This window comes from Lagenorhynchus albirostris, chromosome 2, assembly GCF_949774975.1.
Source record: "Lagenorhynchus albirostris chromosome 2, mLagAlb1.1, whole genome shotgun sequence".
Lineage (NCBI taxonomy): Eukaryota > Metazoa > Chordata > Mammalia > Artiodactyla > Delphinidae > Lagenorhynchus > Lagenorhynchus albirostris.
The window spans coordinates 63168690-63181191 of NC_083096.1; positions in this window are offsets into that span (position 1 = coordinate 63168690).

The following is a 12502-nucleotide window of genomic DNA, read 5'->3' on the forward strand; positions in this document are numbered from 1 at the left end:
TGGCAGACCCATAGATGACTCTGGAGGTAGTCACACAACTTGAAGTAAGTCAGAAAGCGAAAGACACGTATCCTATGATATCAATCATAGGTGTTACCCAAAAATTGATACCAATGAAGATATTTCCACAGAGAAAGGCAATCACGGGTTTATTAAACAGACTTATGATTAACCAATTGGAAAGTTGCGAAGATCGGATACATTAGGATATTGGAGTTAACGGAGATATGCAAACACACGTGACATATGTAATCACAAAATACCCGCAGAATTTCAAGAGAAGACTACTCAACACTGTGTCATAACCTACATGGCAAATGGATCCCAAGATGAATACATATACGTATCGGTGCCAAAAACACACACATCTGGCTCACGTAGAACACACAAAACATCATCATCAAATCTGCTGTGATAAAAAATAAAAATTAAAATACGAACAAGAATTAATGGGGCACAAAACTATGGGGGTGCTTCCTGGCTCATTCCATCCTAACATACAACCTTGCAACACAGCTTCCAGGAAATCTCTGTTGACTTAGTAACCAGATTTAAGAATGGAGAAATGCCGCAGCCTGGTGACCGTCTCCTGCCAAAGCAGCTTTAAAGACAGGGCTAAGGGTCCCATTATATTCACAAGAATTGCAGGCCTGTAAGCGACACCTGCCCTCAAAAATACCTGGGTTGGAATATCTACCTAAAAATTCAAAGAGGGCAACCTTTCAAGGAGAAAATTTCAAGAGGCCTATTTAACTCATTTTTCCCTATCTTTCTTTTTTTCTTGTTCAGCAAAGAAGGCCATGGAAAAAGCTTAACATCAGGAATTAATGAAGACATGCAAATCCATTCTACAAAAACGTATACCTGCCAACAGACAGAACGATCATCAGCAAATAATCTCTAAACAGTAAATGCTCAAGGGGTTTTAGAGAACTGTGTAGCCTGTAGCTGCTGGTGGGATATCAAATGGTAACAGCCAGTAGTGAGAACAGAAAGGAGATGCGTTTAAAGGTAAAAATTAAGCTACCATACGATCTGGTAGGCCCGGTACTGGGCCTATACCCTGAGAAGACCAGAATCAAAAAGACACAGGCTGACCTCCTTACGAGGCAGCACTTTTTACCCTAGCCACGACTTTGAACAACCAAAATGTCCATCAACACATGAGTGCATACAAAAGAAGTGGTCCATGTATGCAATGGAATATTACTCTGATAAAAAATATAAATTAAATATAAAAAACAAACATAAGTAAGGAGACATATGCTTTGGGTGTTTATTCATACACATTCCACTGTAATGTACAAACAAGGAACACGACTTCAGAGACGTATTGTTTCCCTAGTAACCAGAGTGGGGAATGTAGAAATGCTGCCGCCCCGTGACCCTTTGCCGCCACAGCGGCCTTAAAACCTGTGCTAAAGGTCAATTCATATTCCCAAGGACTGCAGGGCTATAAAGGACCCCTGCCAACAAAATGGTTGAAGGAGGTAATGGCCAAGAACATTCAAAATATGGCGCATACTTTAAGAAACCATTTGAATAGGTAAGCTGTACTCTTTACAAAACAATAAAAAAGTCCATAGCAATAAGCTCAATATAAGGAATTATTAGATATAGGCAAATCCAGCCACAGAAAGCTATCAGCTCACACTGGTCAGAATGACCATCAGCCAAAAAATACAAACAATAAATGCTGAAGAGGTTTTGAAGAAATTCATATCCTCAACTTTAAGTGGCTCGTAAACTGGTAAGTGCCACTAATGAAAATAGAACGGAGAAGCCTTTAAAAGGTAACCATTGCGATACCACATGATCGCGAAGACCCACTCCTTGGCCTATAACCTGGGAAGACAGAAATGGAATGACACATTCAGGCAAAACTGCACTGCAGCAGTATAACAATAGCCAAGACATGGAAACCACCAAAACGTCCATCAAGAGACGTATGGACAAAGAAGAACTGGCACTTGTACAGACGGAATATGAGCCACGGGCAAAAAAAATGAAACAATGCCGTCTGCAGCACCATAGATGAGTCTAGTGGTAATCACAACTTGAAGTAACTCAGAAAGTGAAGGACACTTATCCTGTGATATCACTTAATGGTGTTACCTAAAAATTGATACCAGTGAAGGTTTTTCACAGAGCAAGGCAATCAAAGATTCGATCAACAAACGTATGGTTAACCAAATGGAAAGGTTTGAGGATTGGATAAATTAGCATATTGCGGGAAACAGAGCTACGCCAACACATGTGAAATATATAAGCACCAAATACCTACGGAATACCAAGAGAAGACTACTCAACGTTGTGTCGTAAGCCACATGGGAAATGGATCCGAAGATGAACAGATATGTGTATTTGTGTGCAAGAAACACATCTTGCACACCTAGAACAAACAAAACGTTGTAATCGAATTTGCTGTGATAACAGATAAAAATTAAATTAAGAAAAGCCAACAAGAAGTAATGAGACATAAACTAATGGGGGGTTTTCCTGGCATACTCCATTCTAACGTACAAGTTGGAACGTTACACACAGGAAGGCTCTCTTGCCCTTGTAACCAGATTTGGGAATGGAGAAATGCCGCAGCCATGCGACCGTGTCCTGCAAAAGCAGCTTCAAACACAGGGCTAAGGGTCACCTAATATTCACAAGAATTGCAGATCTGTAAATGACACCTGCCCTCAAAACAAATCCTGGCTTCGAATATCGACGGAAAATTCAAAAGAGGGCAACCTTTCAAGAAGACAGTTTCAAGAGTATGTTTAACTCACATTTTTTTTCCTTCTTGGGTTTTTTTGGTTTCACAAAAATGGAAGAAGCTCAACACCAGGGATTAATAAAGACATGCCAACTCAATCTACAAAAACGTTTACCTGACAACAGTCAGAATGATCATCAGCAAAAAAGCTCTAAACAATAAATGCTCAAGGGGTTTTAGAGAACTGTGTACCCTCTAGCTGCTGCTGGGAGGTCAAATAGTAGCAGCCAGTGGTGAGAACTTAAAGGAGGTGCGTTTAAGGGTAAAAATTGAGCTACCATATGATCTGGTAGCTCGCTACTGGCTCTATCACCTGACAATACCAGAATCAAAAAGACACAGGCTGACAATCCTACGATGCAGCACTATTTACCCTAGCCAAGACTTGGAAGAACCAAAATTTCCATCAACACATGAATGCACAAAGAACAAGTGGTCCATGTACAAGATGGAGTATTACTCCGATAAAAAATATAACTATAAAAAACAAACATAAGTAAGGAGACATAAGCTTTGGGTGTTTATCCGGGCACATTCCACTCTAATTTACACCCAAGGAACACTACTTCCAGGAAGGTACTCTTTCCCTAGTAACCAGTGTGGGGAACGTAGAAATGCTGCCGCCCTGTGCCCGTTTGCCCCAAGAGCACTTTTGAAACCTGTGCTAAAGGTCACTGCGTATTCACAAGGACTGCAGTGCTCTAAATGACACCTGCCAACAAAATATGTTGAGGGATGTAATGGCCAAAAAAATTCAAAATGTGACACATACTTCAAGAAACCATTTGAATAGGTAAGCTGTACTCACTCTTTAAAAAACAATAAAAAAGTACATGGCTATAAGCTCCATATAAGGAATTATTAGACACATGCAAATCCAGCCACAAAAACGTATCACCTCACACCAGTCAGAATGACCGTGAGCACAAAAAATACAAACAGTAAATGCTGAAGAGGTTGTGAAGAAACGCATACCCTCAACTTTAATTGGCTCATAAACTTGTAAGTGCCGCTAATGAAAATAGAATGGAACAGTCTTTAAAAGGTAAACCTTGAGATACCATATGATCCCACAGTTCCACTCCTTGGCCTATAACCTAGGAAGACAGAAATGGAATGACACATTCAGGCAAAACTGCACTGCAGCAGAGTTACAAGAGCCAAAACCTAGAAACAAACAAAATGTCCATCAGGAGACGAATGGACAAAGAATAACTTGTACATGTACAGATGGATTATTAGCCATGGGAAAAAAATGAAACAATGCAGTTGGCAGACCCATAGATGACTCTGGAGGTAGTCACACAACTTGAAGTAAGTCAGAAAGCGAAAGACACGTATCCTATGATATCAATCATAGGTGTTACCCAAAAATTGATACCAATGAAGATATTTCCACAGAGAAAGGCAATCACGGGTTTATTAAACAGACTTATGATTAACCAATTGGAAAGTTGCGAAGATCGGATACATTAGGATATTGGAGTTAACGGAGATATACAAACACACGTGACATATGTAATCACAAAATACCCGCAGAATTTCAAGAGAAGACTACTCAACACTGTGTCATAACCTACATGGCAAATGGATCCCAAGATGAATACATATACGTATCGGTGCCAAAAACACACACATCTGGCTCACGTAGAACACACAAAACATCATCATCAAACCTGCTGTGATAAAAAATAAAAATTAAAATACGAACAAGAATTAATGGGGCACAAAACTATGGGGGTGCTTCCTGGCTCATTCCATCCTAACATACAACCTTGCAACACAGCTTCCAGGAAGTCTCTGTTGACTTAGTAACCAGATTTAAGAATGGAGAAATGCCGCAGCCTGGTGACCGTCTCCTGCCAAAGCAGCTTTAAAGACAGGGCTAAGGGTCCCATTATATTCACAAGAATTGCAGGCCTGTAAACGACACCTGCCCTCAAAAATACCTGGGTTGGAATATCTACCTAAAAATTCAAAGAGGGCAACTTTTCAAGGAGAAAATTTCAGGAGGCCTATTTAACTCATTTTTCCCTATCTTTCTTTTTTTCTTGTTCAGCAAAGAAGGCCATGGAAAAAGCTTAACATCAGGAATTAATGAAGACATGCAAATCCATTCTACAAAAACGTAAACCTGCCAACAGACAGAACGATCATCAGCAAATAATCTCTAAACAGTAAATGCTCAAGGGGTTTTAGAGAACTGTGTAGCCTGTAGCTGCTGGTGGGATATCAAATGGTAACAGCCAGTAGTGAGAACAGAAAGGAGGTGCGTTTAAAGGTAAAAATTAAGCTACCATACGATCTGGTAGGCCCGGTACTGGGCCTATACCCTGAGAAGACCAGAGTCAAAAAGACACAGGCTGACCTCCTTACGAGGCAGCACTTTTTACCCTAGCCACGACTTTGAACAACCAAAATGTCCATCAACACATGAGTGCATACAAAAGAAGTGGTCCATGTATGCAATGGAATATTACTCTGATAAAAAATATAAATTAAATATAAAAAACAAACATAAGTAAGGAGACATATGCTTTGGGTGTTTATTCATACACATTCCACTGTAATGTACAAACAAGGAACACGACTTCAGAGACGTATTGTTTCCCTAGTAACCAGAGTGGGGAATGTAGAAATGCTGCCGCCCCGTGACCCTTTGCCGCCACAGCGGCCTTAAAACCTGTGCTAAAGGTCAATTCATATTCACAAGGACTGCAGGGCTATAAAGGACCCCTGCCAACAAAATGGTTGAAGGAGGTAATGGCCAAGAACATTCAAAATATGGCGCATACTTTAAGAAACCATTTGAATAGGTAAGCTGTACTCTTTACAAAACAATAAAAAAGTCCATAGCAATAAGCTCAATATAAGGAATTATTAGATATAGGCAAATCCAGCCACAGAAAGCTATCAGCTCACACTGGTCAGAATGACCATCAGCCAAAAAATACAAACAATAAATGCTGAAGAGGTTTTGAAGAAATTCATATCCTCAACTTTAAGTGGCTCGTAAACTGGTAAGTGCCACTAATGAAAATAGAACGGAGAAGCCTTTAAAAGGTAACCATTGCGATACCACATGATCGCGAAGACCCACTCCTTGGCCTATAACCTGGGAAGACAGAAATGGAATGACACATTCAGGCAAAACTGCACTGCAGCAGTATAACAATAGCCAAGACATGGAAACCACCAAAACGTCCATCAAGAGACGTATGGACAAAGAAGAACTGGCACTTGTACAGACGGAATATGAGCCACGGGCAAAAAAAATGAAACAATGCCGTCTGCAGCACCATAGATGAGTCTAGTGGTAATCACAACTTGAAGTAACTCAGAAAGTGAAGGACACTTATCCTGTGATATCACTTAATGGTGTTACCTAAAAATTGATACCAGTGAAGGTTTTTCACAGAGCAAGGCAATCAAAGATTCGATCAACAAACGTATGGTTAACCAAATGGAAAGGTTTGAGGATTGGATAAATTAGCATATTGCGGGAAACAGAGCTACGCCAACACATGTGAAATATATAAGCACCAAATACCTACGGAATACCAAGAGAAGACTACTCAACGTTGTGTCGTAAGCCACATGGGAAATGGATCCGAAGATGAACAGATATGTGTATTTGTGTGCAAGAAACACATCTTGCACACCTAGAACAAACAAAACGTTGTAATCGAATTTGCTGTGATAACAGATAAAAATTAAATTAAGAAAAGCCAACAAGAAGTAATGAGACATAAACTAATGGGGGGTTTTCCTGGCATACTCCATTCTAACGTACAAGTTGGAACGTTACACACAGGAAGGCTCTCTTGCCCTTGTAACCAGATTTGGGAATGGAGAAATGCCGCAGCCATGCGACCGTGTCCTGCAAAAGCAGCTTCAAACACAGGGCTAAGGGTCACCTAATATTCACAAGAATTGCAGATCTGTAAATGACACCTGCCCTCAAAACAAATCCTGGCTTCGAATATCGACGGAAAATTCAAAAGAGGGCAACCTTTCAAGAAGACAGTTTCAAGAGTATGTTTAACTCACATTTTTTTTCCTTCTTGGGTTTTTTTGGTTTCACAAAAATGGAAGAAGCTCAACACCAGGGATTAATAAAGACATGCCAACTCAATCTACAAAAACGTTTACCTGACAACAGTCAGAATGATCATCAGCAAAAAAGCTCTAAACAATAAATGCTCAAGGGGTTTTAGAGAACTGTGTACCCTCTAGCTGCTGCTGGGAGGTCAAATAGTAGCAGCCAGTGGTGAGAACTTAAAGGAGGTGCGTTTAAGGGTAAAAATTGAGCTACCATATGATCTGGTAGCTCGCTACTGGCTCTATCACCTGACAATACCAGAATCAAAAAGACACAGGCTGACAATCCTACGATGCAGCACTATTTACCCTAGCCAAGACTTGGAAGAACCAAAATTTCCATCAACACATGAATGCACAAAGAACAAGTGGTCCATGTACAAGATGGAGTATTACTCCGATAAAAAATATAACTATAAAAAACAAACATAAGTAAGGAGACATAAGCTTTGGGTGTTTATCCGGGCACATTCCACTCTAATTTACACCCAAGGAACACTACTTCCAGGAAGGTACTCTTTCCCTAGTAACCAGTGTGGGGAACGTAGAAATGCTGCCGCCCTGTGCCCGTTTGCCCCAAGAGCACTTTTGAAACCTGTGCTAAAGGTCACTGCGTATTCACAAGGACTGCAGTGCTCTAAATGACACCTGCCAACAAAATATGTTGAGGGATGTAATGGCCCAAAAAATTCAAAATGTGACACATACTTCAAGAAACCATTTGAATAGGTAAGCTGTACTCACTCTTTAAAAAACAATAAAAAAGTACATGGCTATAAGCTCCATATAAGGAATTATTAGACACATGCAAATCCAGCCACAAAAACGTATCACCTCACACCAGTCAGAATGACCGTGAGCACAAAAAATACAAACAGTAAATGCTGAAGAGGTTGTGAAGAAACGCATACCCTCAACTTTAATTGGCTCATAAACTTGTAAGTGCCGCTAATGAAAATAGAATGGAACAGTCTTTAAAAGGTAAACCTTGAGATACCATATGATCCCACAGTTCCACTCCTTGGCCTATAACCTAGGAAGACAGAAATGGAATGACACATTCAGGCAAAACTGCACTGCAGCAGAGTTACAAGAGCCAAAACCTAGAAACAAACAAAATGTCCATCAGGAGACGAATGGACAAAGAATAACTTGTACATGTACAGATGGATTATTAGCCATGGGAAAAAAATGAAACAATGCAGTTGGCAGACCCATAGATGACTCTGGAGGTAGTCACACAACTTGAAGTAAGTCAGAAAGCGAAAGACACGTATCCTATGATATCAATCATAGGTGTTACCCAAAAATTGATACCAATGAAGATATTTCCACAGAGAAAGGCAATCACGGGTTTATTAAACAGACTTATGATTAACCAATTGGAAAGTTGCGAAGATCGGATACATTAGGATATTGGAGTTAACGGAGATATACAAACACACGTGACATATGTAATCACAAAATACCCGCAGAATTTCAAGAGAAGACTACTCAACACTGTGTCATAACCTACATGGCAAATGGATCCCAAGATGAATACATATACGTATCGGTGCCAAAAACACACACATCTGGCTCACGTAGAACACACAAAACATCATCATCAAACCTGCTGTGATAAAAAATAAAAATTAAAATACGAACAAGAATTAATGGGGCACAAAACTATGGGGGTGCTTCCTGGCTCATTCCATCCTAACATACAACCTTGCAACACAGCTTCCAGGAAGTCTCTGTTGACTTAGTAACCAGATTTAAGAATGGAGAAATGCCGCAGCCTGGTGACCGTCTCCTGCCAAAGCAGCTTTAAAGACAGGGCTAAGGGTCCCATTATATTCACAAGAATTGCAGGCCTGTAAACGACACCTGCCCTCAAAAATACCTGGGTTGGAATATCTACCTAAAAATTCAAAGAGGGCAACTTTTCAAGGAGAAAATTTCAGGAGGCCTATTTAACTCATTTTTCCCTATCTTTCTTTTTTTCTTGTTCAGCAAAGAAGGCCATGGAAAAAGCTTAACATCAGGAATTAATGAAGACATGCAAATCCATTCTACAAAAACGTATACCTGCCAACAGACAGAACGATCATCAGCAAATAATCTCTAAACAGTAAATGCTCAAGGGGTTTTAGAGAACTGTGTAGCCTGTAGCTGCTGGTGGGATATCAAATGGTAACAGCCAGTAGTGAGAACAGAAAGGAGGTGCGTTTAAAGGTAAAAATTAAGCTACCATACGATCTGGTAGGCCCGGTACTGGGCCTATACCCTGAGAAGACCAGAGTCAAAAAGACACAGGCTGACCTCCTTACGAGGCAGCACTTTTTACCCTAGCCACGACTTTGAACAACCAAAATGTCCATCAACACATGAGTGCATACAAAAGAAGTGGTCCATGTATGCAATGGAATATTACTCTGATAAAAAATATAAATTAAATATAAAAAACAAACATAAGTAAGGAGACATATGCTTTGGGTGTTTATTCATACACATTCCACTGTAATGTACAAACAAGGAACACGACTTCAGAGACGTATTGTTTCCCTAGTAACCAGAGTGGGGAATGTAGAAATGCTGCCGCCCCGTGACCCTTTGCCGCCACAGCGGCCTTAAAACCTGTGCTAAAGGTCAATTCATATTCACAAGGACTGCAGGGCTATAAAGGACCCCTGCCAACAAAATGGTTGAAGGAGGTAATGGCCAAGAACATTCAAAATATGGCGCATACTTTAAGAAACCATTTGAATAGGTAAGCTGTACTCTTTACAAAACAATAAAAAAGTCCATAGCAATAAGCTCAATATAAGGAATTATTAGATATAGGCAAATCCAGCCACAGAAAGCTATCAGCTCACACTGGTCAGAATGACCATCAGCCAAAAAATACAAACAATAAATGCTGAAGAGGTTTTGAAGAAATTCATATCCTCAACTTTAAGTGCCTCGTAAACTGGTAAGTGCCACTAATGAAAATAGAACGGAGAAGCCTTTAAAAGGTAACCATTGCGATACCACATGATCGCGAAGACCCACTCCTTGGCCTATAACCTGGGAAGACAGAAATGGAATGACACATTCAGGCAAAACTGCACTGCAGCAGTATAACAATAGCCAAGACATGGAAACCACCAAAACGTCCATCAAGAGACGTATGGACAAAGAAGAACTGGCACTTGTACAGACGGAATATGAGCCACGGGCAAAAAAAATGAAACAATGCCGTCTGCAGCACCATAGATGAGTCTAGTGGTAATCACAACTTGAAGTAACTCAGAAAGTGAAGGACACTTATCCTGTGATATCACTTAATGGTGTTACCTAAAAATTGATACCAGTGAAGGTTTTTCACAGAGCAAGGCAATCAAAGATTCGATCAACAAACGTATGGTTAACCAAATGGAAAGGTTTGAGGATTGGATAAATTAGCATATTGCGGGAAACAGAGCTACGCCAACACATGTGAAATATATAAGCACCAAATACCTACGGAATACCAAGAGAAGACTACTCAACGTTGTGTCGTAAGCCACATGGGAAATGGATCCGAAGATGAACAGATATGTGTATTTGTGTGCAAGAAACACATCTTGCACACCTAGAACAAACAAAACGTTGTAATCGAATTTGCTGTGATAACAGATAAAAATTAAATTAAGAAAAGCCAACAAGAAGTAATGAGACATAAACTAATGGGGGGTTTTCCTGGCATACTCCATTCTAACGTACAAGTTGGAACGTTACACACAGGAAGGCTCTCTTGCCCTTGTAACCAGATTTGGGAATGGAGAAATGCCGCAGCCATGCGACCGTGTCCTGCAAAAGCAGCTTCAAACACAGGGCTAAGGGTCACCTAATATTCACAAGAATTGCAGATCTGTAAATGACACCTGCCCTCAAAACAAATCCTGGCTTCGAATATCGACGGAAAATTCAAAAGAGGGCAACCTTTCAAGAAGACAGTTTCAAGAGTATGTTTAACTCACATTTTTTTTCCTTCTTGGGTTTTTTTGGTTTCACAAAAATGGAAGAAGCTCAACACCAGGGATTAATAAAGACATGCCAACTCAATCTACAAAAACGTTTACCTGACAACAGTCAGAATGATCATCAGCAAAAAAGCTCTAAACAATAAATGCTCAAGGGGTTTTAGAGAACTGTGTACCCTCTAGCTGCTGCTGGGAGGTCAAATAGTAGCAGCCAGTGGTGAGAACTTAAAGGAGGTGCGTTTAAGGGTAAAAATTGAGCTACCATATGATCTGGTAGCTCGCTACTGGCTCTATCACCTGACAATACCAGAATCAAAAAGACACAGGCTGACAATCCTACGATGCAGCACTATTTACCCTAGCCAAGACTTGGAAGAACCAAAATTTCCATCAACACATGAATGCACAAAGAACAAGTGGTCCATGTACAAGATGGAGTATTACTCCGATAAAAAATATAACTATAAAAAACAAACATAAGTAAGGAGACATAAGCTTTGGGTGTTTATCCGGGCACATTCCACTCTAATTTACACCCAAGGAACACTACTTCCAGGAAGGTACTCTTTCCCTAGTAACCAGTGTGGGGAACGTAGAAATGCTGCCGCCCTGTGCCCGTTTGCCCCAAGAGCACTTTTGAAACCTGTGCTAAAGGTCACTGCGTATTCACAAGGACTGCAGTGCTCTAAATGACACCTGCCAACAAAATATGTTGAGGGATGTAATGGCCAAAAAAATTCAAAATGTGACACATACTTCAAGAAACCATTTGAATAGGTAAGCTGTACTCACTCTTTAAAAAACAATAAAAAAGTACATGGCTATAAGCTCCATATAAGGAATTATTAGACACATGCAAATCCAGCCACAAAAACGTATCACCTCACACCAGTCAGAATGACCGTGAGCACAAAAAATACAAACAGTAAATGCTGAAGAGGTTGTGAAGAAACGCATACCCTCAACTTTAATTGGCTCATAAACTTGTAAGTGCCGCTAATGAAAATAGAATGGAACAGTCTTTAAAAGGTAAACCTTGAGATACCATATGATCCCACAGTTCCACTCCTTGGCCTATAACCTAGGAAGACAGAAATGGAATGACACATTCAGGCAAAACTGCACTGCAGCAGAGTTACAAGAGCCCAAACCTAGAAACAAACAAAATGTCCATCAGGAGACGAATGGACAAAGAATAACTTGTACATGTACAGGTGGATTATTAGCCATGGGAAAAAAATGAAACAATGCAGTTGGCAGACCCATAGATGACTCTGGAGGTAGTCACACAACTTGAAGTAAGTCAGAAAGCGAAAGACACGTATCCTATGATATCAATCATAGGTGTTACCCAAAAATTGATACCAATGAAGATATTTCCACAGAGAAAGGCAATCACGGGTTTATTAAACAGACTTATGATTAACCAATTGGAAAGTTGCGAAGATCGGATACATTAGGATATTGGAGTTAACGGAGATATGCAAACACACGTGACATATGTAATCACAAAATACCCGCAGAATTTCAAGAGAAGACTACTCAACACTGTGTCATAACCTACATGGCAAATGGATCCCAAGATGAATACATATACGTATCGGTGCCAAAAACACACACATCTGGCTCACGTAGAACACACAAA